Source organism: Nipponia nippon, unplaced genomic scaffold (assembly GCF_047370975.1).
Source record: "Nipponia nippon isolate SJK-2023a ecotype South Korea unplaced genomic scaffold, ASM4737097v1 scaffold_5, whole genome shotgun sequence".
Lineage (NCBI taxonomy): Eukaryota > Metazoa > Chordata > Aves > Pelecaniformes > Threskiornithidae > Nipponia > Nipponia nippon.
The window spans coordinates 93,693,266-93,710,365 of NW_028262369.1; the positions used below are offsets into that span (position 1 = coordinate 93,693,266).

General features: G+C 39.4%; 1 protein-coding gene across 4 annotated transcripts in view; it reads left to right on the forward strand.

Moving 5' to 3' along the window:
- The window catches only part of THSD7B (thrombospondin type 1 domain containing 7B), a 540,474-nt gene that overhangs the window by 269,927 nt on the left and 253,447 nt on the right, over positions 1-17,100 (forward strand). The gene's annotated exons all lie outside the window — the stretch shown is intronic.

The window sequence follows — 17,100 nt, forward strand, 5'->3', positions numbered from 1 at the left end:
TTGCAGTTGTGCACCGGCGTGACTCTAGAGTGTAATTCTGGACTCCTTAATGCTTTTAATCCAAGAGTAAAATATTTACTGGGTCCTGATATCATCATCCTAATGTTGCTTCCTTTGAAATATTTAATCATTTTCTTTTCATGTTTGAATGAAAAGGACACACCAGTGTCTTTCAGGATGAACTGAGACAGAAGTCCATACTCTTGGTTGACCTACTTATAATTTCACTGGTACATTCAGTGAATTATTTCTGTCCAACGGTCAGGTTGGATGCATGCAGTGTTTGAACGTTCAAAATCGGGCACATGCAATGTTTGGAAACTTTTGTGACGACACATTGATAACACTGCGATTCTTAGTGAGAGGGAGGAGGTAAATAAGAAATGGCATGATACAGATGCGTAAAAATAAGCATGATGCATTGGGTGCTTGTTTTGTAGCACAACACAACAACAAAGAATGTTTAATGAAGTGGAAAGATGGGCAAATTCAGGAAATGTTTACTCAAAGTACTTCATCAAAAATACACAACTGAACCAGGGGTTTCATTGCCCAGGATCCCATTGAGGTTTGGCTTTTATGACTGATAACAGAGCGATTAGACTTGATGGAAAAATAATTTTCCCCTCTTTTTTTAGAGAGGTTCTTTTGCTGTTTTGGTTATTTGTTTTTTTAATCGTATTTCTATAGAAGGTAAGAGATTGAATTAGCTGAATAATGAAACTGTATTCTGGGAGGGCTCCTTCCTCCTGGTAGGATCAATGCAAGCTTCTCACCATCGTCACTGGGACGGGAGGCTGAATGCTGGTGAAGTGCTGGTTAAGTACAATCCGATACTATATTTCTAAAGACTTTTTTTACAAAGTCTTGCATGTACAATGAAGAGGAAATAAACAACAACATAAACTGTCTTTCTCCAATTCACTGTTATTTATGTGATTTTTGAACAAGCTTTGAAAGTTGTTTTCTTAAGACAAATTAGACCCTTCAATGCTGTCTGTCTTCTCTTCAGTTCTGAAGTGTATTGTGCCGTCAGTCTTTAGGGGTGTGCATTGGAAGTCATAAAAATTTAATTTGACTTGATGATTCCAGCTGACAATAAAGAGTTATCGATGCTTCAAAGCATCTGAGGCAGATGTATTTAGAACTAAGAAAAGGCGGTGCACAGGTTTGCATGGCCGTGGGGTACCATGCTCTGAAAGCCCCGTGATGAGCTTGTTGTAAAGGTCTGTCTTCCAGATGCAGAAGAAAATTGTCACTTCTTGTGACTCTCCCGCAGTGAATTAGAAATATTTGAGCCCTCAAGAGTAATTTTAAAAACCTGAAATCCTAACAGTATTTTGATGTGCTTTCTCTGCTTATGTAGTGACAAGAGGCAGAAAACAATTTTGAGTGAAATGTTTTCAAAATGAAAATAACTTGTGAGCTTGAGCCAAATTCATTGTCCTGTTTGGCAAAAACAAAGATTTCCTCCAGTTAAAAATTTTTATATTTGTAAACAAATCTTTCATTTTTTCATTGGAGCATTTTGTTGAAAATTGGATAGAAGTTATATCTAAACTCAAAATGCTTAGTTCTAGGTTGAAATGAATAGTATGTTCACCTAAACCACTTTGTTTTGCTAAGAAAATAAATTAGCTTTTAATGTCAGAACGGAGCAGATCCATTCTTATAGAAAGAAAACCTACAGCTGTTGTCCTTTTTTTAATGAAACAATCTAATGAGAAACGAGCAATCCCTAATGGGAAAGGAGATGATCTGTTTTGGTTTTAAATCTTGAAATGTCTGTTGCAAGCATGGCAAGTTACTTACCTACAGTAGAGAAATTCAACTTCTTATTGAAATGTCATGCCGTATAATTAAATAAGATTATGCGACTGAAAGCTCTGACTTTAAGAAAATGAATTTATGTGTACTAGAGTAAATTTTCCTAGCACATAGAAGTCCAGAGATGCATCTTTAATATGGATGGGGGGCGGGGAAAGCTTCATATCAGCACTCAAGTTTATAAAGCAGGCTTTTTTTCAGCTAAATCCTTGGCTTTATCTAATGAAGACTCATACATTTTCATGCTGGACTTGGTGGTCTTGGTACAGATGAAAGGCATTGTATTGAAATAACTGCATCTACAAAAAAAACCAGGCTCTATATTTCTAAAATGTAAGAACTTGGCAGTGTGAGGTAGATTATACGTACTCTTCCCTCAGCTGTTCAAAGGGCTATCACTTGCAATTTGCTTATTTGTGGCCTGTCTTAAAACCATTTATTTTTAGCTTTTGGTTTCTAGAGATGATATGCTAATGTCTAAATATCTGAATGTACACTGTATCTTTTGGTTTCAAGACATTTCTTGTCAGATACTTATTTTGTGACCACCGGCCTAAACATGAAAGCAATAATTATATCAATTAAATTACTCAGCAACCTCAAATAGCTGAATAATTTTCCAACACTTGCTCACTAACAAAGCAGTTTTAGTGATAAAATCTTGAAAAAATTTAATTGGATCTAAATCCCTGTAAATTAGTATTGTTTAATGCAATAGCCAATTAGCAATTTGCATATTTCACCATGTTGATTTTCTTCAACTCTTGAATGGTCCTAAAAATGCCTGGAATTTCTGTGTTGCAAATACGTCTATGTTTTAGCGATGGCCATTTAAGCTTTTAAAACTGTGTATAGAATATGTATGCACACATGTATCCACAGCATGATTCTAGTTGGTTTATTTTTTGGTGTAACTCTAAAATTTAGTTCTGGAGTCTAAACGAAGTCTAAAATATGTGCAATGCAGGAAATACTTTGGGTGCTTTACAGGAGAGGGGCTGATAATTAGGATTACAAAATGCTGAAAATTAGCCCTTCCTAGAGACACTTGCAGTTGCTGCGTGGGCAGGTTGCAGTCTCACCATCACTGCTGGTGTCTTCAGCTCCTCCATAAACTACACTTCGGTAACCGTGCATGTGCTATTTCCCCCAGAATACTAACAGAATGAAAGGGATAAGGGACATGCCCCATCAAGGTGGCTCTCAGAGCTAAAGCAGTGATGTGGCTTTTGTTTTTAATAAGGGGTATTTTGTAAAAATGTTTTTGTAGGATGAAAATGTTTCATCCTACATGATTTTCAGGAAAATAGTTCTCTAATTGTGGTAAAATGCTCTTTAACATGGGAATAATACTCTGTCTACTACAGAAGGGAGGAAGGGGACTATTAAAAACCCAGATGTGGTGTCCCACTGAGTTCTCCATCTGTAATTCTCTCCAAAAAATGGATCGGGATGGTGATTTAGCCTAGCAGGGACATGCTCCCTGTTACGAATGGAAGAGCACTGAAAGTGAGATATCAGACTGGGAAATGGATTTGTAATACAGCTGATCACAGTAGAGAGATTTTTACCTGAGGAAGAAACCATTAATCTTCTGGTGTTTGTGGGCTTCTGGGAGCTAGGCGTGGTGAGCCATAAGTTCTCTTGCCCCAGGTGAACACAAAAAAAACTTTAGTTCAGAGTTATTACCCATATTTGAAAGCCCTTCTTAAAATAGGGTTAGCAAATGGGTTTTGATCATTAGTCTTTCTTCAGAAACAATCCATAATGGAAAAGGTACGAAATGAACTTTTCAGAGAACAACTTCTAACTGGAGGAACCTTTGAACTAGTCGTGAATGTGGGTGAGCCAGTTACGGCTAAGATGAAAAAGATCTTTTGTTCTCTGTTCTCAGGTAGTACTGCCATAAAATTGCCCTTTCTCAAGATCTTAATTTCAGGAAGGCCAAGTGCTAGTTTGGAAGTGTCTTTGACCTTATGTCTTAAAAGACAAACTTTTACCTACGTACACCAAACGTTAAAAGGAGTCCAGATCTTCAAAGGACAGTAGAGCTCAAACCTTCTGAAAAGAGATTCAAAGATAGCTCTGCAACAAGTGATATTTTTCCAAAAGCTCTGCAAGATGAAGAATGATAATCTACCCTAGATTAAGTGTGTTTTTTTATTTGATAGGACAACAATTCATGAAGGAAGTGCAAATGTCTTTTTAGTGATCTTTGTGTGGTATCTGGAAGTTTTGATATTTCTCGGACTGTCTGACGCTGCCAAGCTTCTTATTTTGTGGCAACTGTTCTAATTGTAGATTATTCTTATGCTATCTTGGTGGATGGAATTTTAAATATTTAAACTCTAAAATGAAAATTTAGCCTTGATTTAATCAAATTTTGAATGATTCTAAGGTTCTTCACTATAGTGAGAGTTTAGGACTGCAGTGGTTCTCTTGGGTTAAGACTGCAATCTTGTCATATTGACAGCAGCAACAATTAATAAATAATTTAAAAAAAAACCCTATTAAGTTCCATTCTAAAACTGGTCAGATTGTTGCTATAAACTTGATTGAAAAGTTGTTCTAGAATGATAAGCCTTCTTATTTTCACCTTTAACTTTATTCATGATCAGTTTATACCTTCGTACTTGGGCCAGACTGTTCTTTAATTTAAGTAACTCTTTTGGTAGTTGCTCCTAATGTGTTTGTGAATTAAGGATATTAAGCTATTCTGGACTCCTGTTAGTAAACATACTCTCTTTGAACTGGTTTGTCAAACTAAATCTTTTCTAAACATTGTTCCTCAGAATTATATCAAATCTCAGATGAGATTTCACCCACTGATATTTTACAATTTTAATGAGAAATGCCTGGTTAAAATATCTCAGGATCACATAGGTGGTGCTCTTTTTGAATATTTTGTAATAAACAGTTTAATTTGAAGTAGTTTAGTTGTTTTTAATCTGTCGGTATAGTTTCAATAAGTAGCCATTAAAAAAAGTGATTTTAAATATAAAAAATAGTACTTTATCATTAGTTCCAAATTGGTCTAAAATAATTCTCTGCAAAAAATATTTTATGGGACAATATAAATTATACTTTTATTTCTGCAAAACTTTAAAAAAAGCCCCATAATACTTGAAACTTTGTAAAGAAAGTTGTTTTGCAAAATTTCATTAGCAGCAAAACTTAATGTGCTGGCTGATACCCGTCACTGATATTTGAGAAAATTTAAGGGTGGCCTCAAAGCTACTCTATTTCCTTAGACAGGAGTGCAATTGTTTCAGATTGCTAAATATTTGGTTTTCTCTCCTCATTATTCCTTACCTTTCCTATCCACATTTTCACCTCTAAATTTTATTACGTATGGTTCTGCTACTTCACCCTTATCATTCCAGTTCTGATACGGTGTCCTCATATGGGGGTGTTTCCTCAACAGTTGAATCCAAACTTGTCTTGGACTTGTGGAGGTGCATCTGTTGCCTTACTTTATAACCCTTTGCAGTGGTGATACAAATCATATTTAGGTGGGTGAGACACTTCGGAGGTGGTGGAGGCAGTAAATGCTGGTGAGTTTGTCAGAGAACCGGACAAACATACATGAGAAGAGCTCCATCTCTCTCCTGAAGAACCTTTCCTATGCTGGAAGCTCGTCTTCCAGCCTGGCCTGTCCTCCACGTGCTTGAGGTCTGCTGCTGTGTTGGATAAATGTGCCCCAGCAGCCCACGGCATACCCACCTGGGTCCTGTCCACCATAGCTTCTGGATTTATCCTTAGTCCCCAGGGCTAAAAGCTCAGCATATGGGACATGGCCTGTTGGCCCAGGGAATGCCATCAAGTGTCAGACACATCAGAATTGTTCCTGGAGGAGTCATGGTTTGGGAAGCAGGCTCAGAGATGCAGAAATGCATCATCTGGTACCCTTTTTCCTTGTCTGTAAAACCTGGTATGTTCTTATTAGCTCTGGTTTCCTGGAGGGACTTGAAGCCACCAGTGAAACGTTCTTGGTGGCACTGCTTAAAGAAAGAATCGCTGGCCTCTGTATTTTTTCCTAGAAAAACGCACTACAGCAAGCAATACGGGAAGCATAGAGTATCAGTCAAATTAAAAAGGCAAGCAAAGGAGGAACTGAAATGACACTGAAATATATGCTAAAATTAACACTTTCTATGCTTGGAGATAATAGGCAGGGTACTAGTTCCTCAGCAGAGATGAGTACTGCGCAGCAGCAGCAGGGCTGCATACTGACGGCGGTGCTTGCTGAGTTCACGTGTAAGCTTTTACAGCATGTGCCTGGTAATTTTGTTATTGTTGGGCTTGCAAAACTATTTCAATAGTTCTTTTACACAAAGACTACGCGCTTTAACAAATATCTTTGTCTAACTGACATCAAATGTTCAGTAAGTGGTGGTTTAAACTAGATTACACAGGAGATTCACGCTAATCTTTTAATGTCCCTCTTCCCTTCCTGAGAATAATCGTTTTTGAGAATAAGGTGCTTTTTTTCTGGTTTTTGTTGGTATTGGGAAAAATATAAGTTGGGCGTCTTATCCTTTTCTTTCCTCAATAGTTACTATGGGAACAGAGCTGCGGGTCACGGGAAAATCTGCAAAAGTGGTTTCTTTTAAATTGTTCATTTAAAAAAAAAAAAGATAGCTTATTGTTGGAATTGTGGTACTTTTCATTCAACTTTGTTGGATTGCATTGTTGTACATATTTCACTCACAAAAGAAGCACAGTGAGTGGCAAGAAAAACAGATGGGGTTGGTTTTGTACTTTTTCCTTGGGGTTAATATTTTTTTAATTGAATGCAGCTGTTGGAAGGATTTCTGTTGTTATGTATAGGCGGAACATTAAAAATGGATGATCACATTTTCAGCCTGTTTCAGCAGAGTACTAGATTTAATTATTCTGCTGCCCTTGTTCAGAACCCTGCAGGTTTTTTTTTAATAATTATATCTTAAATTAGTTAGAATAAGAGTTTCACTTAGCCACTTAATTGAACGATTTCAGGATATTGGGGTAATCCCTTCCTCATTCAGCTCTTGTGTACAGCAGAGTTATTGCAGGTGAAAATACCCAAAATTGTATTAGAAATCCCTAAGATGCGTATTTTTGTTCTCGGTATGCAGGTAATAGAACTGACTCTTTCTAGGGACGTGATTTTGGGTAGTCTGCCCACTGATACCCCTATTTCCCTAGATACTTTTTTTTTCCTGGTATGTATGGGAATAGTCCTGCTGTAATCTGCTTAATCTTTTTTCATTTTTTATTTAAAAAAATTTTTTTTTGGAATGGCAAAAGCCAGGAACACGAAATGGAGAAGTTAGAAGGGATGGGGGATATTTCATGGTAATCCAGTATTGAGATAACATTCATATGGTTTATTTTAATCGCTCTCAGCTAGTTGATATATTAAGTGGGCATTTTGTTATATCTGGTAGTTTCGAGTATAAGAGCTTCAGTTTGCTTAGCTAATTCCTGGTGAGATCAGTAGGAGTGTGGTGTGGGAATCCAGAGGCAGTACCTGGTCCTTACTGTTGCCTGGTGCCTACCACTTTGTAGACTTCTGTGATTCCTTCTTCTAGAGACCTTTTAAAGTTTATGGTTAAATGTACCTCCGTGTCATACTTGCGTATAACAGCGATTTAGGATTATAGAGCTACATTTGGAAGAGCATGTTAAAACCCCATTATAACGGTTCTAAATATATTGGTTCTATATGCTGGGGGATGAGTTGTAGACAGTTGCTGAAGTACATCCAGCTTTTGTGTGGCATGTCCTGGAAGGCTAGCCATGAAAAATCACTTTTCAAATGAGAACTTAATAAAAACTTTCCTGCTCTGAACACTAAGCCCTACTCCCCGTGCGATTAGTGGTTTCATTTCTTTCTCAGCAGTTGGGTAATGATTATGGCTCCAGATGCTGCAGGAGTGATAGAGTGAGTGATTAATTTCACTTGAAAGGGCATATGCTCAAAGAGGAGCCAGCCCAACAGCTCGAACGCGGAGCCCACGTCGCTGTCGCACCACAGCTTGCACGACTTGGTACCCAACTGTTCCCAGGGAAAGCACCAGTAAACCCACATTACTTATCTTAAGCCGATACATTTGCTGCTTGGTTTTGGCCACTCATGGATATATTTCCCCCCGCCTCACTGTATTCCACAGTATCTGGTTTGAAAAGCTTTTTGTGTCTCTTTATAAAACAGTGCTGTCAAACTTTCAGCAGAAGACTTTGAGAAGAGGCTGATGCCACCAGCGCAGCCCGAGTAACTGCGAACAAGTTCAGAGTTATCTTTGTACCCTCTACAGAATGAAGTGGTAATGAAAGGATTCATATTCCCCAGCATAGTCAACAGCAACTTTAAAAGTGTTCCTACGCTTTATTTGCAATAATAGTTCACACCATATGACTTGCTGAAAATTCCTGACATTTAAAGTATTACATTTTCAATATACTTAAAAAATTAAATGTGTAAGGTAGGTACTTTAATAAGTCTTTATTAGGACTTTATTGACCTATGGAATAGGTCAACAGAAGTATGACACGTGGCTGGTGGTGCCAGCCGCGTGATTAAATACAGGGCAAGGGGATATCTGGTGTTTATTGTGTTATCGCCTGAACTTTTTCACTGATTGGTGTCTTCTGGGGTTTATTCTATCACCTCTGAGATCCAAAGACCTTCAAATATCAATAGTTTAAAAATATCCAGCTATGTGTGAGGCATGTTTTACTTCTCTACAGTATGACATTTATAACCATAAATTTCACAAGTTTGAAGCTGAAGACAAAAATAAATTCAGTACTTGTGACATCTTTAAGATCTTTTGACCCATTAGTTAAATTGATTTATATCACCCAGTTGCTCTTAAGCAAAATAAGCACTTTTTTTCTAGCTTTTGAAAATCTTCACAGTGGAGACACTGAATATAGGAAAGTTATTTCTGTACATTTATTAAATTCTGATGTGTATTAGCTGCATAGTTTTGAAGCAGCTGCCTGGATGGAGTACAGAATTGGAGTTTTTACAGACAAGGATTAAAAGGAGGCTGTAATGATAAAACACCAGGCGCTTTTCAGAAGTTTAGAAGTTCTTTTATTAAACATGAGGTAGTGCTCGCGTCAAGTTTTTATTGTCATTCCCTTAATGTTCTTGCTTGTATTAATAAAGTAATGCTGAATTCAAGCGAAAGTAAAAATGAATTTCAATAAATTATTTGCAGCTCTCTGTGTTAAGTGTGTACACTGTATGACTACAATAAATAACTTCTCTAAGCTTTCAATATTTTCAGTTAAACTAATTCGGTACATCTGTTTTTCAACTGGCATTGAGCATTTCATAACCCAAGTATAATTGTATCTTGATTTAAACCATTGTTAATGTGAAAATTTGTGATTCTGCAGATGTGTATTCCTGAATTTAGTTTTATTCACTGTCAGCGGTGAGCTCGTAAAGCGTGAGGTTGTGTCTGTGATTAACAGGCGGCTGAGATGTATTCATTTTGAAGTTGCAGAAATACAATAATAAGGGCTTATCCAAACTTTAACTATTATTGATCACACTTTTCTCTTAAGGAAATATCCGTCCTCTATCTTCTGCGTTCCTCTGCAAAGCGCTAAGAAAGCCTTGCTTTTAGAATTGGCTCCAAACATGAAGAAGTGTGGAGAAAAGAAGGGAAAAAAACCCCCGCCAAGTATATCCTTGTACGCGTAGGACTGAGGTGAAAGTTATACCGTGTGTCTCGGTGTTAAGTATGTCACTTTGCGGGTTTACGTCTATGTGTGTGTATGCTTACGCGTTATTTTTTGCGTGTATTTGTGTGTCAGCTGTGTAGAATCGTGTTGCCATCTAGCCCAGGAGGCTGGTGTAGTGGCAGAAATAGAAACATAGCTGCAACGTTTTGAAATCTGGAGAAGGCTCAAAATGAGAGACAGGGAAGTCGGAGTAAATGATGACAGTACTGTTAGTGTGCCCTAAGGGGCTTGCAAAGTACAGTACTTAAACCCCAATTTTTGCTTTGTAGATAAGTGAGTGTGTCTCAGTTAAGTCAATATACGTGTGCAATAGATGATAAAGCTTGGTATTACACACCTTCTTTGATATTTTTTTGTACTTACTGCTTTAAAGGTAACATATTTATGCTTGGAACACTCTGAAGTACTTCATGCTTTTTGTTACGAGCTTTCAAACATGCTTGGTTTAGTAATGGAAGCTCAGGCAGCCCGAAATTTTCGCTCACGTGTTAGGTGTTTACTGATGACCTTTGCTAGGACTCTCTCCAAAAAAGCAGGGAGTGACACCAGGGGGTCACAAATCAAATAAATTGAAAAGCAGATGAGAAAATGTAATTCTATGCTGTTACATTTAAATATTGAAGGCTGCTTTCTTGAATGAAAACAAAGGTGAAAAACAAACCAAAAAAATCCCTGCTTTGCCTATAGATATTTTAAAATTTTAATGTACTCTGATATTAAAAAAAACCCAATCTTTTACTTACTCATCTTCTTCACTGTGATTTACTTGTCCTTGATTGATTTTTTTAAATAGATGAGCCAGCTTTCAAAGTCCTCAAAATGATTTAATTATTACAGCACACAGGGCCTCAAATCAGATTTAAGGTATTTTTATGCAGTTTATGGAATAAACCGGTGAACAGATGCTGAGGATGGAAAGTTGCTGGTGCTCCAATCTACTAGATGATTCTGCAGGCAGCAGATTCCCCATAGACCTTAGCTGAAAGGTCAGGAGCTAACCTTAGTGTATGCCGTCTAATACAATATCGTTGGGATAAATATATTGTAACTATATGTCTGTGTGTCTTAGTGTATCAGAGCTAAAGAAATGGTAAACTCGCAATGTTCTGAATATATTACCAAATAAAGCTATGCAGCATTCAATAATGCAATTACATAAAAAGCATTACAGTCAACTTCAATTCCAATATTAGCAGTAATAATCAATCATTTTCAATCCGAGGGATGGTCTAATCGCTTTTTGTGGCTGCTTTGAAAGGTTACATTACTCAGTTATCTTGCAGCTGAGCAACCTTTTCATGTTTGCTTCATGTAGGTTTTTATAAATGTTCTTTCTTTTAATCTCAGTATTTTGGTATTGGCTGTTTTGTGAGAGTTTAAAAATTTCCCTAACCTTTTCTCATCCCAATATAACTTCTTGCAGTTATTAAACATTTTTGGAGTAGAAGACCTAATTGTCATGAGCAACAGATGATTTTTTTAAATCTCTGTAAAATCTCGTTTTTGCTCCTTGTGCTGGTGTTGCCACTTTTCTTTGTGGTAGAATAAGCATCCTACAGAAGTACTCTCATTCAACTTCCTCCAGCGCTTGTTCCTGTGCAGCTCAAGGACTTTTTTTCCTTTGGCACGCTTCAGATCGTGAAGCCTGATCTTCTCACGGAGTCTGTTCTTCAGTCTAAGCCCCGTGACTGACAGTGGTTTCTCTCCTCTCTCCTCTGCTTTGCGCTCAGCTGCGTGGGCTGCGTGCTGCAGGCTCTGTTACAGATCACTGCTGGTGGATATTCATTGATACTAGCTAGGTAGCCCTATTTAATTCCTTCCTCGATCAGGTAATTTGAGAAATGGTTAAGGACAATTGTGTTATCACCATTAGGATAGTACTAGTAAGTTGGTACTTCAACAAAAAGACAGATGCGTGAGAAAATGGGGAAAAGATGATTTCCATCAAGTCGTCTTTCTGCTTCACCTCTTAAGGCCAACAGGTAGACTGGGGGGTTGATTGATTAAACAACAGACTTGATTCAATTTTTTTTTTCTAAAAGTATAAGTTTTATAGGGCCTGATTCCCCCGCCAAGCCTAGATACTTTGTGAAAGATCCTTGTTTTCAGGTCTTCTGGAACTTATTCTAGCCAATCTTTTTACTTCTGGATAGTGCCATTTAGGCAACATTAATCACAATGGAAAATATTGACTTTGAAGAAAAGGATATCTCTTTCTCTTAGCTACGAACCTGGCTAACGGTGAGTTGAATTACTGTATCTGGGTGATGCTTGTTGGCCTATAAGTTTACTTCTTCCTCCATTGACTAGTAAAATTAGCACATTTTGCATGAATGAGAATAGAAGGTCCATAGCATTTTAGTTTTTTTCCCATGTAAATAGCAATTGCAGCAGCTGGGAAATTTTAGTTTAAGAATAAATTATCAGAGATTTGTTTCTTTTTATGTCTTTGACAGTATTGGCAAAGCTGTCTGTTAATGTATTGCTGATGGATTTTTTTTTTTTTTTGTTTTTTTTAAAATCCTAACAGTTTTATCATGCCTGGCCTGAATATACATTTTAGTGCCCATAACTGTCCTGCTACCCTGTGGACACATACATGTGTTCTGGTCAGCTTGTTCTCGGGTAGCTATTGACATGTGACGATCCATACATCTGAATGAATTTCTGTTGTGTTTTTTATTCTTTATCAACATAAATCTCTTCAGTCTGACTTCTGTTGTCTTTATGCACTGACAGCTGCACGGAGGTGGCATAGGATGCTACATGAAACTGCTGATTGTTAATGTCATGCATTATTCTAGGCTTGCCTTTTTTTTTTAACTAGGTTGGTAAATGCCATGTGTAAAATTTCATAACTTTCTCATAAAACCTTTTTAGTATCTCTCTGGAGATTCTATTGATAAACTTTCCCTTAAGCATACATACAAATTAAATGTGAGAACCTGAGGCTAAAAGAAATTGCTCCAAGGCAATGATTCACAAGGATGAAAAATCAATAAGAGTTTCATTAAGGAAGGAAGGAAAGTTTAGAGAGGCTTTTTGCTTTGCTGTCCTATGGAAAGTGGAGGGAGAAACGATTGATCATTTTATTCAGTTTTATCCTTAGAAGTAGGAGTCATAATGTTGATGCAGGTATTTTGAAGCATGAATGTGGCTGGGTGAAGGAACCTGGCGCCTGTGATCTCTTTGGCTGTATCCCCAGTGTGTCTTTCCAAATTCCCCTCCTTCGGCTCTTCTTTTTCATTTGTGTGAGCAGCACCTGCTGTAAGTGGAATTATCCTCTGGAGGAGCTTCCTGGGATGATAAGTGGGAACTTGTTCAAGCAAATGTGTTTGTGCAGGAGGTTACAGCGTGGACTTGCAGAACTGCTGCCAAAGGGAGCTGTGTCCTCCCCTGGGTAGAGGTTTCCACCCATAGCTCCGCTCCTCAGCGGGTCAGGTTGGATGACCGTGCTGGATGAGTCGCTTCAGATAAGACGATGTGATGGAAACTCTGTTTTTTCTATACATTCTTAAGGGTTTTCTGTTGAATCAGCTGTGTGAGAAGTGACCCGCCCTGCAGCAGCTGTGGGGAGGACGAGCGATGGGAGGGCAGGGGAAGGGGGACGAGACCAGCCCGCACATGGGAGCTGCGTGGGGGAGCGTGAACGCCGACGCTGCCGCGGGCGCCCGCTCGCTCCGCGCGTAGGAGCTCCTCTGCTGGGGAGATTGTGTTTCTGGAAGCGGGACTTCTATAGCAACTGTATTTCCCTGTCATAACTCTCAAATTTTTTAGATTTGCTGTTAGAACTTGGTGATGACACATGTTAACAATCTTACAGTGACAGCCGACAGTTATACATCTGTTTGTTTTCATTAAATACCGTTTTTTGGAAAGTTTTAGCGGTGATTTGATTAAAATGCACTTAGGATGGAAAACCTGGCAGAGGTTCAGCCAAGAGCAAATTTATTTCTCCAGGCTTGTTTAAAAAACCAGGAATGCTAGCAGGGTTGAATAGTAAATATGAGCTGTACATCCCGTTCAGCGGGCTTTTTTTGGGTGCCTTGCATGAACCGGACAAGTGAGTGGGTGAGATGCACGTGACTGAGGGCTCTGACAGAGTGGTGGTGATGGATTAAAATCAGATGAGCGAAGCTGCTGCCACCCCTGACCATCTGCCCCGCTCTTTGTTGTGCATCCCAGAACAGCAATATTTGGTCTGTTCATGAATCGGCTTTTATAAAACAGTTTTTAGTCTGGAATATTCAAGTAAGCTGAACCGGGGCTGGTTTACTTTAATATGCTTCTCCTAAATGGTTTTGGGGGAGCTTGCAGACTGCCCCACCTGTATAAAAATGGGATGTTATTTGTAGTCCTGAGGCTGACTTAGGTAATGTACTCGTGCTGCTTCCTTGCTCGCATCTCCTTGCCCCGCTGCCCCATGCAGGTGTGCGTCGCTGCGGGGCTGCTGTGCTCCGGCCTCGGGGCTCACGGCGTCTGCAGCCCTGACTGTCCCTGCACCACGCTTCTCTGCACAGCAGCGTCCGTCCTGAGAGGTAGCACAAGTGCCAAAAGTGTCTTCTCAGTGTATTTAAAATTGGGGTCCTTTCTACCACTCCAGTCCTGCAAAAGCGCGTTACCCGTTTGTAAATATTTTATCTTAAGAGCAAGCCACTATTTGTTACTTAGGTATTTGTATGATTACATATACGTATTGCCTAACATATATCTTCATCTGCGGATCATCCGAACTGTAATTTGGGGAAATCTCTTTCTTGGTTTTAGAGCAAAACTGGGTTCAAGCTGATTAGCTGAAGCAAATGTGGTGCACCACAACCCTATGCTGAGTCCTGTTAAATGCGATAAACAGTAACAAACAAGTGTTTGAGGCTGAAAGTCCCGTACCTCTAAGGACCCTGGGCTGCCGGATGACCCGTTCACCTTTCCCAGTTTTCGAACAGTGGCGAGTGAACAGATTGGATCAGATCTTGTTTCAGCATCATCTGTTTCCACAGCTGAAGCTCCCATATGATCAGATGGTATAAATTATTTAAGATGCAGAAGCTGTGTAACCAGAGTCTCTAGTAAAGGTTAAGGCTCCATCTGTTCTGCCAACCTTGAGGACTGTGCGTTTCACGGCATCGGCTGTGTTGCTGGATGACATCATGAAAGTCAGGAACATTCAAATGTGCCCCAAACTGTTGCTTCACATTTGCTTCACAGCGGCGAAGGCCTCGCTGCGTGTGCACTGTACGCCGGGGATGCTCTTGGCCCAGCTTCATTCAGAGTCAGTCCATGCTGCCCAGTGCCCCGTCAGCACCAGGTCTGGCATCCTCTAACAAAAGCTGGACTGGACGGTACACAGCACCGAGAGATAACGTACATGATCCGAGAGTTTCTTGTGCAATAGGAGGAGAAGGCAAAATTCCTATTCAATAATAGGAAAAGAACCGAAATCCAATCTTTTCAGTTCCTGTTGTACGTACGCTGTCTTGTTTAAATCGTGTTTTCAATGTAAAATGTTACCGCTAATCAGTATTTTAGTGATTCTATTCAGAAATGAGGGCAGCAGCATTTTTTGTATACCAAAACCAAATGAAATTATTCCATGTGCAGGTGATGAAGAGAATAACAATGGAGTTTTGGAACTTAAAGCTCTTTTTCCAAGTTTCGATGCTGCCAGCCTCCTCCTCTCGAAGAGCAGGAGTTGAGTTTCTGAAAAGCTCTCTGAAAGAGAATTTTGCTTTGTGACATTAAAATTAAATATTGACACTGTTTTCTGGTTTCTCCTCAAACCCAAGTAAAATATATATTCTCTATGTACTATATTCTACATATATAAATGAAAGAGAGAAATGCATTTTATTAAAATCTGTATGGCTTCAGGTATAGGTTTAAGTAGTTGCTCCAAATATCATGGCTGCTGAGAATAAATTGTGAATAAGGAAGGATGCAGTTTAGTCTCGTAGAAGAAGTTTACAGACTTCTAAAGCTTAATTTTCAGAGCTTCCTTTTCTCCTGTTTGGTTTACTGTAACCTATCTTGGAGTCTTTTTCTTAAGGCTGGCTGATTTCCCTTCAGTTAGAAACCAGGCGGGATGATAGATAAAATATCTGCTGTGTAGCTCTTGTATCGTTTTTCTAAACACAATAATTATGTTCTAGCCTTGCATTCTTCTGATACAAAACCAAACCCCAGATACTCTGTTCCTGCTTTTTTTCCAAGAACAATATATAAAGGCTGAATAGCCGTGGTGGTGACAGCTGGCTGGTACCGCCGGTGTTACAGGTTGTTAGAGATTGCGTTAATGGGCTCTGTTCTGGAGAGATTTATAGCTCGCAGCTTTGGGAGAGAAAGAAAACAACCAAAGCTAAATAAAGTAGGGTTTTTTTTGTAATTTGAGAAGATTTTTAGACAGAGATTTTGTTTGGCAGACCTGCTTGGTCTCATCAAAAACTTTTTTGTGTGTGTATGATAGCTTGAAAATGGAATAATTTTGACCACCATAGTGTTGTATATTAGGGCTCAGCACTTTGCAGCATCAAAGACAGATCGGATGGAGCTGACGTGGTTTTGGTATCAAACTCCCATGGGCGTTTATAGCTGGCAGCAGCGCAGGCAGCGTAGAGGCTCCAGAGGAGCCCTGTTTCTCCTTTGCCTGCAGTTAGTGGTAGGGTGGGAGGGAGCAGACGCCATCCCTGTCTCTGCGCCGCGGGCTTGGGATGTCTTTGGTTTGGGCTACGGTGGCAGCCCAGGAGCTGTGCGGCAGTCCTGGGAGGTGTGCGTTTCCCTGGCCCTCACCAACGAGTAGCTGAGCCGTTCAGCCTGAATCAAAGATTTATGCCAGAGAGAAGAAGGAAATTAAGAGGAGGCAGTTAAATCTCTTTTTATGCTTTTTGACTTTATAGGATTTTTTTCATTCTGTGCCGCAACTGTGGTTTTCTGAGCTGAACGCTGAAAATAGAACATAAAAGCTCATAAATTTAACATAAGGCAGAAAGGCCGTAGAATGAATAAATACATTTACCTTCCAGGGAATACCTTTTGCCAGTCGACTTCTCTCTGTTCAGATCGGGCTCCACCATCTCAAGCATACAAACTCCTCTGCAAATCTTGTTTCCAGAAAGAGATCGCTCCCAAATGGCTTTAGTGGCTCCTTCAAAGGGTGCTGCTAACCAGTGAGGGCAGGTGGCCATCCTCATTTTTCCTGATTTTAAAGAAACCACCTCATCTTGTGATACTTTTAAAGAAAGTAAAAGAGTGGGGGCTTCTAAGAGCTGCGATCTCTGTTCTGTCTTTTGCCCCTGCACGGCTAACCCAAGCCCTGTTTCCTACCTGCTCTTGCCTGGATCTCCCCCCGTCCGTGTGAAGCTTTGCATCAGGCAGAAAAAGAGGAAAAACTGCGAATTGAAGGTTAGTGGATGCGTAGGACGTACTGCGCCGAGGGCTGTGATAGCGCGGGAAGAAGGATGTTTGTCAGCACCTTACCACGCTCAGGGTCATCGATAAAAAGGAATGTAATTGTCACTCTTCTTTGACAATACTTCC